The sequence below is a fragment of the Dreissena polymorpha genome, chromosome 16 (assembly GCF_020536995.1).
Source record: "Dreissena polymorpha isolate Duluth1 chromosome 16, UMN_Dpol_1.0, whole genome shotgun sequence".
NCBI lineage: Eukaryota > Metazoa > Mollusca > Bivalvia > Myida > Dreissenidae > Dreissena > Dreissena polymorpha.
In genome coordinates this window covers 36,407,173-36,421,758 of record NC_068370.1, presented here as the reverse complement: position 1 = coordinate 36,421,758, position 14,586 = coordinate 36,407,173, and the positions used below count along the sequence as shown (strand labels likewise).

Genomic DNA, 14,586 nt, shown 5'->3' with positions numbered 1-14,586 from the left:
TTAATGGGTGAAATTAAGTTGTGCACATTTTAGGAAGCCTCAATCACACTCTCAAACACTGAAAAGTAATAATTTGTTCAATATGTCTACATTTAAGATGAAATCAGCTGATTTGAAAATGCCTATTTAAACACCAGAAGTGAAATTTCTTTTATTTTTTCAATAAATTAAGTATAGTAAAAACTACTTTAGAATAAATGACAATACTAAAATCATAAAATTTCTATCGGTTAACAAAATGAACAACTATAATTATTGAAAATCTGTGCATAGAAGTATTTTTGTACTTTTTATTACTGATATAAGACAGAAACAAATATAAAATTTCTACTTAATAAGTCAACATTTTGTGGGCTCCGCACAAAACTATGGTAACTCCACTTTATTCAGAAAAAAACCATTTCATATTTTTATAGTATTTTATACATATACTGTAAAATTAATAGCACTATTTTACCAATCTTTATTGTTGAAATAGTCACAGCGCATAAATATCGTAACTCAAAAATAGCTATTTTTGCATTGCATCATGATTAATAAATTCTTTCTTGCTAAACTTTCATAACTGGAGTCTTCATGGGCAGATTTTCAATTGCAATATGGGAAAACTTAGTACTTGGAATGTTTTTATTTTATATTCAGCATGGTTATAGTCAAGGCTTTCCGCTTTTGTCAACAAAGTGTATTTTATATCCTTCAGTTTAATAAAATTCGTCTTGACGAAACCTAATTTTACTACTGATTTTTGCCTAGAATGATGTTTTACTCAGGTTTTGTCCTTAAATCGAGCTTTACCAAGAGACATTAAAATGTTGGAGAGATTTCCTGCCAGTAGGCCCAATCAAATAACTGTAATTTTCCCATTTTTAACAAATTTTTACCTTAACTAGCGGTAAGAAAAATAAAAAATGTTGTGTATTGTCTTCAAATAGAGTTGAATTATAATCTAAAACAAGAGCTGTCTCCATCGGAAGACACATGCCCCCAAAAACGCTTTTTCGAAATCTAAACGCAGGTTTTGAAACCTTAATGCAGACTCTAAGTTCCAGGTCAAGGTCAAAGGGCTCAAAATTTGTGCATAAAAACTGTTTGAAAATCTAATTTGTGTGGTACAGAATAAAGGATATTGGCGAATTCCCACTTTTTCTGTACATTTGTTCATACAACACATGGAAACATTTTGAGTTTGCTACTCATACCAGTAAACAGGGATCATATTTTCCCGCAATATCAATCGGTCTGGATTCAAATGGGGAACAAGAGCGCCGCATGACGGAGCAATATACGCCCGATTCGTGTGCCATTGGAGATGATACACTGATGATTGATGTATTTGTTTTGGAAATAGAGTCCGGACAAAGTGGCCCCTTTGAAAATGCACTTATTGACCCTATGACCTAGTTTTTGACCCGGCATGACCCATATTCGAACTTGGCCTAGATATCAACTAGATGCAACTGCTGACCAAGTTTGGTGAAGATCGGATGAATACAATTTGAATTAGAGTCCGGACAAAGTGATGCCTTCCGCCCGCCGCCCGCCCGCCCGCCAAGGGGTTTCACATAATACGTCCCGTATTTTATACGGGCGTATAAAAAAGACAAAAGTGTCCGAAAATTTATATCCGAAATTATGACAAATTACGTTTAAATATATGCCATTGATTTTGCCATTCATGAGGGTGGTATCATAAATGTACAAGTTAAATTCCCTAAGACTTTTTTTTTTAAACGGAACATACGAGTTTCCTCAATTGGTTTTATCATTTGCTATTTCATTGTTGATTCGTGTGCTGTTTGATCTGACTTTTTCATCGTTGTCATTATTAGTAATCTGTGTTAGTCAATACTGATGTTTTAAATCGTTGTCGACTCGACAGTAACTTACAAACATGCACTGAACCAAACAAATGTCTGTGCGTATGTTGGCTACTGACAATAAAAAAACCAAATAGTTAAGAAATAATTTGTGTACGTTATATAGTTTGTTGTTGAATAACCCACGGCCGATAGTTAAGATGCAGAAGGATTAAATCACGAGTGCGAAGCACGAGTGATTTGAAACCGCGCATCTAAACTTCCGGATGTGGGATATTCAACAACAAACAATAAAGTACATGAATTATTTTGATTCCAACACGATTTTTAATAAAGATTTATACAATTTATATTCTTTTTCTTGTGTACTATTTTATGTGAAGACAAGTTCCGCCCATAAAAAGATAACTTTCTGCTGTTCTGTCGATCAGATCCGCGACTTTCACATTTATTGCCAGATTATTACGCAGGTGGAAAATGTATCGGCATGTTTTGTTAAGTTACAGCGCGTGCTCTCAGTGTAAAATTATTGCAGAATATCAGATTTTCTTCTTTGTTTATATGAAAGTTTACTGTATCATGCATGAAATGCACAATTTCCACAAGGATAACATCGAGGTTTTCATCTCTGAAGTAACTGTCAACGATTTTATCTTGGACGAGTACACATTACGGACCGATTAGTGTGCAAGGTATAAGCAAGTGAAATTATCAATTGATATTGACACGGGGTAATTCACGCATGACTAATACACAACCAGGCGAATCTTTGCTGCTTGGGGTCATACTCTAGATACTAGTCGGCTGACGTGCAATAAACTGGTCCTTACCCTATGTTAGCGTTTCTGATCGCCAAAATCGCCAAAGGCGATTGAATCTTTCAGCTGGCGATTAAAGATTAAAATGTGAATTAAAATGGCGATTGCAAAAACCCCTGATAATTCTCTATAAGTATATAATATTCCTTACTTTTAAAGAGAACTCGGTACCGATTTCCAAATGCAATCGCCATAAAAGCTCCAGGTGGTAATAGATAGTCCATTGATAAGAGATAACCGGATCGTATATCCAAGCCACATAACACAGTCATGTATGCTGCCAGATGCATCATGGGAAATTTTCGGGTAACTTTCCAGTCGCCATACTGTGATATTTAACGTCCAATCAGTTACGAGAATGTTTATGGAGGCGGAGTTATATAGTGATTATTATTTTTGATTGACGTGTGTCACAGAGTAAGCGTTTATCGCAGGTTTATAAACAATGAATCACAGTTGTAGCATTAATATGTGATATAAAACCGGTAAATAAAGAAGTATATAAAAGGCGGTTTCGGGCATCATCATCACACCTATTTACCGTACTGTCAACAATCATTAATTATGAGAAGTTAATTGCAATTGGTGAGCAGTGTAAAATTACTTACGGCGAGTAAGTTGTGAAAAACAAAACCCGTTAATAATTTGATGCGGTAACAAATTAAATCCAGTGCATGTATATTTTATCATGTCTATTTGTAAAACTGATTTACACCGTTTTTCTACAGCCACATGATAATAACTATTCACTATGCACTAATACCAGTATGCCATGTAAAACCCGTGTTATAAGAAAGAGCGCAAAATTATTGCTGTCGTCTGCAATGCCAAGTTCTACGCATGCAAAGCATGCTTTTGTAAAAACAGACAATGTGTAACTAAATATAGCCTAGCCGCTCAGTACATGCAGTATTTAAGACTTACAAATTTACCGGTACGTTTGAATAAATTATATATTGCAACAATAGAAAAATAGGTCAATTCAATAATACATTGCAGTAAATGTATTTTTCAAGAATCAAGAAGCACCAGACTAGGGCAAAAATTATTGGGAAAAGGGGGAGGGGGGGGGGGGTGGCGAATAGGAGTTACGCAAGACCCACCCAATCAAAGACCGGGGCATATCTTAAAGTTATAACATTGTACATAGGCGCTTGATGTCAGTGACAATGTTTTATTTATTTGTTTTTTAGTTACCCGTAGTTTATTATAATGCATACACATACTAAATTAATAAAAATCTTCCGACAAACATCTTCTTAAAAAAAAGATAGTTCGACTATGTACATAGATATTGACAAGGTAAATCACTCGCCATTTTCTAAAGCAACGGAAGTGCGTCATTATGCATAATTAAATCGCTGTCGCCCCGCTCGCTTATTGAAATGCGCGCGCAGGCCGAGAACCTCGCTCTTTCTCTATCTACTTTCAGTTTCAGCTGAAACATCCAAAGACGATGTGATAAATCCTTGTAACTATTGTTTCACTCAATTAATGGGGCAATCAACAAAAGATATTGTAAACTGCATACACATGAATCATTCCTTACCAATTGTTTAACTTGATTTCGTCTGCCCTGGTGATTTTCAGAAGAAAAAAATCAGCACGTCAAAAATCATATCTGGCGCCCATAGTGTTTAGTGGCTGTTATTGTGTATAAAGAGCGAGGTTCCCGGCCTGCGCGCGCATTGCAATGAGCGAGCGGGGTGACAGCAATTTAATTATGCATAATGACGCACTTCCATTGCTTTAGAAAATGGCGAGTGATTTACCTTGTCAATATCTATACATACATAGTCGAACTATCTCTTTTAAGAAGACGTTTTGTTGGAAGATGTTTATTAATTTAGTATGTGTATGCATTATAATAAACAACGGGTAACTAAAAAATAAAATAAAAAAAACAAACATTGTCATTGACATCGAGCGCCTATGACATTGTATACCGTTTATGCCAGTGCATGAAAATAAATATAAATGCAAAAAAAAAACATGAAATTATTTGATTTCAGGTAACAAATAATTTATTTAAATGTGACTTCATAGATAATTTAATACAGTCATTGTTGATACCTATAGATTCATGATAATGATTATGTCGTTCATTGAGGAAATAAGGTTATAATGTGGGTCGTTATCGTAGTGCTGAAATTTGGCTACTAATTTTTTTTCCTTAGCGCCAACCTAGCTTACCGGTTTAGAGACTGCAGCGAATGGTTCATCACACCTAATCGATATAAGAATGTAATGAGGGTGTGTTAGCATGTGCACTGTGTAATCGATTTCATGACTCGGGGAATTTTAGCTAACAGAATCGGACCGACTGTTTGGGATTTTCATTCGGTCTTTCATGACCCCAATCCGTCTAGGACCGACAAAACCAAAAAAATATATGATCCCTGCCAGTAAATATGTCTGTATTGGTTTTGAGTTTAGTGTAATTAATAGGGTAATGTTGTTAAAACTCATTGAACTCTTTTTAAGTAATAACAATGAAAACATGATCACGTTAGACCAGCTATCTATTTATTTGTTATTGTTTGCAGATGATGCTTAATTTTTTCCGAAACACAAAAAGGATTGCAAAAATCGTTAGATAATCTATATGAATATTGTGAACGATGGAAGTTGAAAGTCAATGTAGAAAAAACAAAAATAGTCATATATAAAAAGGGAGGAAATAATTCACGGAACGAGCCAATTTTTAAGAACAATGAGCAAATAGAAATGGTTCAATCATGTAACTATCTTGGCATTGTACTATCAAGTGGTGGGTCCTTTATACAAACTACTCAAACTTTATCCGATAAGGCTTAAAGGCTATGGGGTCGCTTTTTGCAATCACCAAAGACATGCATGTTCCTGTTAAAATAATGTTAAATTTGTTTGATTCTTATGTTACTTCAATACTGTGTTATGCGTGTGAGGTTTGGGGGTTTGTAAATGCTGATGATATTGAAAGAGTTCATAGAAGATTTTTTAAACAAATACTTAGCAACAAAATGAGCACCCCTAATACAGATGTGTACGGGAAACTAGGGCGATAACCATTATATATAAATCGCTATGTACGAATTATAAAATATTTTATAAAATTGTATACTGTTAAACAAACTAATTGTATATTATATAGTACAATATGTTATATGAGAAATGGTGCTGAAAATATAATACGATGCAGGGCCCTCAATCTATCAAATCTGCCGCCAAATATCGGCGGCAGTATCCCACCTGAAAAGTATAATTTTTTCCCCTTTTATGGGGAAAAATCCCCCCTAAAAAAAAAAAAATTTTTTTTTTTTTTTAAGGCCACGACTTTTTTTTTTATTGGTTTACAAAAATTATTTTGAAAATGGTCCATCGGGCGGTCGAAAAAAAAAAAAAAAAAAAAAAAACATCATTGGAAAAATAAGTTAATACTAATAACATCAGAACAAAGACATCATATCTTTTATAACCTTTACACAGAGACGAAAAATCAAATTATGCAATGAAACACATCTATATCTTCAAATGAAATGAGTCACCTAAAAGCACCTTTTGTAACATCAGGCAATTTTAAACACTCCATTAAATGACATGCGTTCTTCTCCCATTAAAACGAAAAACTGCGCTTCATTTCCGTAATTCGATGCGCACCATTACGCAATGCGATGCCCGTTGCATAAATCTTATATAAGATAAACTACTCATACACAAAGTATGTGTTTGCTCTTATTGGACTTATGACATCGTCCATGAAAAAAAATCGAGGTAGATCGATCCCCGCGTCGTCGCGGTAAAGTTGTTGTTGTCATGAAAACTCGTTGATTTACAAAGCAAAACGTCTTATTTGAACTGACGCGAATTAATACAATCATATTTGTCAACTTGGCTTTTGCTTTATTTTGATAATTTAATCCAAAGTTTAATGTTAGCAAGTGTTTTTACTGGAATTGTAAACAAGGAGCCAGTTAAAGTCTTACGAAAATGTGCAGTCTGTGTGAATTGACAGTTTGACGTCATCAAAGGAAAGCCGCTTGCTGTCTGAAGCAATAAAGCGACAAATTTCGCGCCGACAAAATTGGCTTCCTTTGTCTAGCAATCAACATGCCGAACCAATCGTGCGTTTGTTTCTCAATTGCAATCCTCCAATTTAATTATAATTATAGCACGTGCATAGCTCCGCCTTCGAATCTTTTGCAGAGAACGGAGGCGGAGTTTAACGGTTAATTGAGCTAGTATTTTACGCAAGTTGAGTTCCGATTTGCCGAAATTACTCGGCCCTAAGCATTAAAACGACAAATATATTTATCAATGATTTTCCGAGATATACCGATTTGTTCCGATTTCCAAACTTTCTGTACAGTTCCTATAAACTATGGCGGACGTGTTTACAAAATTCCTAAACACATATCGTAAATAATGGCAGTGTTTTATTGGATTATTTATACTAATTATCAAATTGCAAGGTAATACTTTTTTATCTACTATAATATCGGGTTTGTTTAATATAATAAACATGTTAAACAATATAGTTGCGTCACAGACTCGGAAATAAATTTTGATGCGGTCGACATTTTACTGACGCTGATTTTCCTATTGTCTGTAATTAAATAATTTTTGAGAAGTGCCCATAAAAGGACTGGTCGTACTGTGTTACATTGAAAAATATCCCGATCTCTGTAATATATGTAAACCAATCGTTGATTGTACTTACTTGATTTTATTCGCAACCGTACTCAAACCGGATCGTTTTTTTTCTCGTTTCGCTCGTTTTTCAGTGCGGTCGGGAATAATATATATATAAAAAAGACGATTTTCCGATTTTATTTTTTTTCCTATTTTCCAAAAATTAGGGTCGGCGGTTTTGTAAACCAAGAAATATAAAAGTCGTGGCCTAAATAGAAAGATGTGTCTCATGATTATTATATCTCAATTCTATTTCAATTTAATCTTTTCAAACACACTAAATTATGAAAAATGCAATGAATAAAGTGCAAACATGTACATATGAAATAATGAGAGAGTAAGTAAAAAAAATCCCCCAAAAAGGGAAACGCCGCGAAAATTCCCCCTTCTAAGGGCTGCGGACCCCTTCCCCCAAAGTAGTGTGAGGGCCCTGCGATGTAACAATTTGATTACCAAAGTACAGGACTTGCTACAAAACACTGGTTTTGTAGATGTTTGGATGTATCCAGAATCAGTAAATGCAAGTGTATTTTAATATTCTGATATATAACAAGAGATGTGTTTTTATTTTATGCTTTCCGGTGGTTTATAGAGAAATATCAGTGAATTAAAACTGATAATTTCACTGTTTCAAACAATGAAAATTATCAGTGAAAATTATCGATAATTTTCACTGTTTATGTTAAATGACGTCATTTTTTTGACGAAATGACGTCATGTTCCCAACGAAATTCTTTAGTTAAACTCTCTAACAATGTATATAAACTGTGAAATAAAGCATAAAATAAAAAGAAAATTTGTTGGATTCGATGGATTATCGATTTTAATTCACTCGTGATCATATAAAATATATATTTTCACTCGTGGCTGCGCCACTCGTGAAAATATTATTTTCTATGATCACTCGTGATCAAAATCGATAATCCACCGAATCCAACAAATATCCTCTATGTAAGAAACACAATGCCCCCTACTGCGCCACTTTGATACAAGTTTTTTTTTGACATTTGACCTTGAACTTAGGATGACCTTGACCTTTCACCACTCAAAATGTGCAGCTCCATGAGATACACATGCATGCCAAATATCAAGTTGCTATGTGAGGGGACATAGAAGTTATGAGCATTTTTCGAAACCTAAACGCGAAACCTAAACGCAAAGTGTGACGGAAGGATGGACAGATGGACATGCCAAATATCAAGTTGCTATCTTCAATATTTCAAAAGTATTCATAAAATAAGCGATTTGGGCCACATATATTTGACCTCTTACCTTGAAGAATGACCTTGACCTTTCACCACTCAAAATGTGCAGCTCCATGAGATACACATGCATGCCAAATTGCCAAATATCAAGTTGCTATCTTCAATATTGCAAAAGTATTCATAAAATAAGCGATTTGGGCCACATATATTTGACCTCTGACCTTGAAGAATGACTTTGACCTTTCACCACTCAAAATGTGCAGCTCCATGAGATACACATGCATGCCAAATATCAAGTTGCTATCTTCAATATTGCAAAAGTACTCATAAAATAAGCGATTTTGGCCACATATATTTGACCTCTGACCTTGAAGGATGACCTTGACCTTGACCTTTCACCACTCAAAATGTGCAGCTCCATGAGATACACATGCATGCCAAATATTAAGTTTCTATCTTAAATATTTAAATACTGCAAAAGTGTACATTAAATTAGCGATTTTGACCCATATATTTGACCTTTGACCTTGAAGGATGACCTTGACCTTTCACCACTTAAAATGTGCAGCTCCATGAGATACATATGCATGCCAAATATCAAGTTGCTATCTTTAATATTGCAAAAGTTATTGCAAATGTTAAAGTTGGCGCAAACAGACAGACAGACAGACAGACAGACAGACCAACCAACAGACAGGGCAAAAACAATATGTCCCCCACTACTATAGTGGGGGACATAAAAATAATTTTGGGGTGGCATTGGGGGGGGGGGGTGAGAGGGGGTAATAATAGTGGGGTGTGGTTATTTATTAGATGTTTAAAAAAATTGGGGGTGGGGGTGGGGGGTAGGGGGGAGTGAGAGTGGGGTATAATGTGGGGTGTGGTAATTTATAAGATGTTTAAAAAAATATTTTTAATTTTTTTTTTTTGGGGGGGGGGTAAGGGGGGTGGGGGTAGGGGGGATGAGAGGGGGGTATAATGTGGGGTGGGGTAATTTATTACATGTTTAAAAAAATAAAAATAAAATTTTTTGGGGGGGGGGGGGGGTGGGGGGGTAGGGGGAGTGAGAGGGGGGTAAAATGTGGTGTGTGGTAATTTATTAGATGTTTAAAAAAAATAATTGGGTGGGTGGGGGTGGGGGTGGGGGTGAGAGGGGGGGTATAATGTGGGGTGTGGTAATTTATCATATGTTTAAAAAAATGGGGGGGGGGTAAGAGAGTGGGTAATAATGTGGGGTGTGGTAATTTATTAGATGTTTTAAAAAAAAATTGGGGGGGGGGGTAGGGGGGGGTGAGAGGGGGTAATAATAGTTGGGTGTGGGGTGTGGTTATTTGTTAGATGTTAAAAAGGGGGGTGGGGGTGGGGGTTAGGGGAGAATGAGAGGGGGTATAATGTGGGGTGTGGTAATTTGTTAGATGTTTAAAAAAATAAGGGTGGGGGGTAGGGGGGATAGGAGGGTGAGAGGGGGGTATAATGTGGGGTGTGGTCATTTATAAGACATTTAAAAAAAATTGGGGGAGGGGGGAGGGGGGGGGTGGGGGGAGTGAGAGGGGGTAATAATGTGGGGTGGGGTTATTTGTTAGATGTTTTAAAAAATTGGAGGGGGGTGGAGGGTACGGGGGAGTGAGAAGGGGGTATAATGTGGGGTGTGGTAATTTATTAGATGTTTAAAAAAAAAAATTTTTTTTGGGGGGGGGGGGAGGTACAGGGGGTTGGGGGGGTGGGGGTGGGGGGGTATGGGGGTGGGGGGTAAGGGGGTGGAGGGGTAGGGGGTGGGGGGTGAGAGGGGGGTATAATGTGGGGTGTGGTAATTTATAAGATGTTTAAAAAATTGGGGGGTGGGGGGTGGGGGGTAGGGGGGTGAGAGGGGGTAATAATGTGGGGTGTGGTAATTTATTAGATGTTCAAAAAAAATAATTTGGGGGGGTGGGGGTAGGGGGGTTGAGAGGGGGGTTTAATGTGGGGTGTGGTAATTTATAAGATATTTAAAAAAAAAATTGGGGGGGGGGGTGGGGAGTGAGGGGGTGAGAGGGGGTTATAATGTGGGGTGGGGTAATTTATTAGATGTTTAAAAACAAATTGGGGAGGGTGGGGGGTGGGGGTGAGAGGGGGTAATAATGTGGGGTGGGGTAATTTATTAGATGTTTAAAAAATGGGGGGTTGGGGTGGTAGGGGGGAGTGAGAGAGGGGTATAATGTGGGGTGGGGTAATTTATTAGATGTGTTTTTTTTAAATTGGCAGGGTGGGGGTGAGAGGGGGCAATAATGTGGGGTGGGGTAATTTATTAGATGTTTTAAAAAAATGGGGGGGGGGGTGGGGGTGGGGGGTGGTAGGGGGGGGAGTGAGAGGGGGGTATAATGTGAGGTGTGGTAATTTATTAATATTTTTAATAAAAAATTGGCGGGGTGGGGGGGGGGTAGGGGGGAGTGAGAGGGGGGTATAATGTGGGGTGGGGTTATTTATTAGATGTTTAAAAAAATGGGGGGTGGGGGGTAGGGAGGGGGGTGGGAGGGTAGGGGGGGTTGGGGGGTAGGGGGTGGAAGGTGAGAAGGGGGTTTAATGTGGGGTGTGGTAATTTATTAGATGATGTTTAAAAAAAAATGGGGTGGTGTGATATCCTCTATTCATTAAACATGAAATTTTAACTTATTGCATTTGTTTCCCCTGTATATAAGAAAGATATAAAAGTGTACTACCTCCCCTGTCCTGCTTATATTTATATTAATCAACAAAATTAAACATTAACACAATATTTAATATACAAAATATACAAAAAAATCATATTCTGATAATATTTTTACTGATCCACTTTATTTTACTCAGAGGAGGATGTTTCATTGGACTGATAATTATAGATTTAGAATTACAGACCAGTTGCTTCAGTTATATTGTTCAGAGTTCGCCCTGTTGGCCGCGTATGCATTCTTGAGTTATCATCCAAAAACCATTTTACTATTTCGGGTCACCGTGACCTTGACCTTTGACCTAGTGACCTCAAAATCAATAGGGGTCATCTGTGAGTCATGATCAATGTACCTATGAAGTTTCATGATCCTAGGCCCAAGCGTTCTTGAGTTATCATCTGACAACCACCTGGTGGACGGACCGACAGACCGACATACCGACATGAGCAAAGCAATATACCCCCTCTTCTTCGAAGGGGGGCATAAAAATTCTTGATTGTAGAAACGTTAATTTTATATGAATAGTTAATTATACTTAAATTTTAATGAATAGAATTGTTGCTGAGTTGATAAATCCGGAAGTGATCTAAGTGAAAATATTTGTCGTCTGTTTACATCGTTGTTGTTGTCAGTCCAAACCGTATACTGTCATATTCATTGAAATTTTCTAATAGTAGGTATTAAAATATCATAATAAAATAAAGACATAGATTTTCTATAAACCCAAAACATTTTTGAACTTAAAATTTTTAACAATGGCAGATTATTTATACTTTTTCCAAGAGCATTTTGCAGACCAAGACTCTGAGTTTTCAGATTCCGATTTTGAAGGGTTTGAGAAAGAGGACTTGTGGAAAGGGTGAGTTGTAATGTTTTAAAATGTACTCATATGGGTAAAAAAAAATGATTTGTACATATTGACTTTATTTCTTATTTGAGTAATCTATATATTTTTGTTTGTATCATGCATAACATTGCAAACATGAAAATATTAAAGGCATGCTAGTTTTTTTTTCTTGTTTCACATTACAACTTTCAGCATGTGTTTCATAAATATGTGGAAAAACAAAATGTTATTTATGGTATGTTGTTTATGCATAATTCTGTAGTTATGTTTTTTATGCATATTTAGGTTTGTTTTTTATGCATATTTAGGTATGTTTTCTATGCATATTTAGGAATGTTTTTTATGCATATTTAGTAAGAGCAGGAGGAAGAAGATCCGTTTGAGAACTGGATAGATGGCGACGACCAGAAGGAAATTCTTAACTTTTCAGGACGAAAAGGCTTGTTGGTGGAAATGGACGTCGAATCAATGCCCATGGATTATTTTAAGTATTTATTGACCGAATTTAAAATGCATCGAGTCATATATATTTTTAGTTTATTTTTTAGTTTGATCCTATTTATTGTCCCCTACCGGTGAAACCGGAGGTGACATATGGGTTGCACTCTGTGTGTCTTCTGTGAGTCTGTCTGTCACACTTATCTGGCTCCTGTGATAACATAAAAAGTTTTCATACTTTTTCATGAAACTTGATGTCTTTGGTGGAGATCTATAGAACACTTCCTCAGTGGGGTTCGAACCTCTCGGTCGCTTTTAAAGTATTTGTTTGGGTATAATTATTAGAATGTCAATATGTAACAAAACTGATAAAGTGCCTTACAATACAAAAATGAATTGGCAGCAAACAACGTAAAAAAAACTAAAGCATATTTTTGTACTTTTGCAGCAAGTTTATTGGCGAAGTTGAATGCAATGAGATTGCTGTTGAGACGAAGCGCTACGCGGATCAGCTAATCGCTGCAAAACAGCCAATGCCACCTCATTCAAGGTAAGCTTACCAACTGTTGAAGTCTGATCACATTATTTAGATTGTGGATTGAAAATATTATTTTAATCAAAAAGGACTATTGAAATATTTGATAATCATCCCTTTCTCAAAATTTGTTTAAAACAAACTATTTTTTAATAACATTTGTATTGAATGCTAACCAATCTGAACCAACACACGCTTTAGGATTTAGCGTAATCCTGTCGCAGCGAGTTATTTTATTCCTATGGAAGTTTAAATTATGCATGACAAACACACAATCGGAAATACTTTTGGATTCATTTGATGCTTTAAAAAAATGAGGACAAGTCGAATCTGTGATTTTATTTAACAGTAAAATAACACATGCGACTTGTCGTTATTAAAATCCAGAGTTCAAAATGAAGTTAAGTTACACAAGATATGTATTTCATACTATTCGAGAGCGAAGGAGTCAAATAGTACAATAAATAATGCACGTGTTGAATTATGTTCTAAATAAAAATTGAAATATTTATTTAGGTTTAAACAAGATGTGTTTGTGAAACACAATGTCCCCCTATATGATGTTTGACATTGTAGGATGACCTTGAACTTGTGAAGGATGACCTTGACCTTGACCTTTCACCACTCAAAATGTGCAGCTCCATGAGATACACATGCATGCCAAATATCAAGTTGCTATCTTCAATATTGCAAAAGTATTCATAAAATAAGCGATTTGGGCCACATATATTTGACCTCTGACCTTAAAGGATGACCTTGACCTTTCACCACTCAAAATGAGCAGCTCCATGAGATGCACATGCATGCCAAATATCAAGTTGCTATCTTCAATATTGCAAAAGTATTCATAAAATGAGCGATTTTGGCCACATATAATTGACCTCTGACCTTGAAGGATGACCTTGACCTTGACCTTTCACCACTCAAAATGTGCAACTCCATGAGATACACATGCATGCCAAATATCAAGTTGCTATCTTCAATATTGCAAAAGTATTCATAAAATGAGCGATTTTTGCCACATATATTTGACCTCTGACCTTGAAGGATGACCTTGACCTTAACCTTTCACCACTCAAAATGTGCAGCTTCATTAGATACACATGCATGCCAAATATGAAGTTGCTATCTTCAATATAGCAAAAGTTATTGCAAAATGTTAAAGTTGGCGCAAACAGACAGACCAACAGATCAACAGACAGACCAACAGACAGGGCAAAAACAATATGTCCCCCACTACTATAGTGGGGGACATAAAAATGGAAACCTACCACAGGTCCCGAGATCATGAGGTTCATAGCCATAATAATGGCCATGGGAATCATCAACCAGTCCAACGTCACCAATTACTGGTCAAGGGATCAAGTGTGTGAAACCCCTTCTTCCCATCCGTCATGAATAGGGACAGATTTTTAAATTTAATCAGCTGCTTACATTTGGCCAATAATGAATTGTATGTGTCTTGGGGGCAGCCTGGATATAATCCATTGTTTAAATTGGGTACTGTGTATTCAACTGTCCTTGCCAGGTATCCTTTGCTATTTGGTCCAAACCAAGAATTGTCTATTGAT

General features: G+C 36.4%; 2 protein-coding genes across 3 annotated transcripts in view; both read right to left on the bottom strand.

Annotated features, from left to right (window-relative positions):
* The window catches only part of LOC127861598 (speract receptor-like), a 767,747-nt gene that overhangs the window by 162,831 nt on the left and 590,330 nt on the right, over positions 1-14,586 (bottom strand). The window lies entirely within an intron of this gene.
* LOC127861597 (atrial natriuretic peptide receptor 1-like) overlaps positions 1-14,586 on the bottom strand; it is a 228,288-nt gene that overhangs the window by 162,831 nt on the left and 50,871 nt on the right. The gene's annotated exons all lie outside the window — the stretch shown is intronic.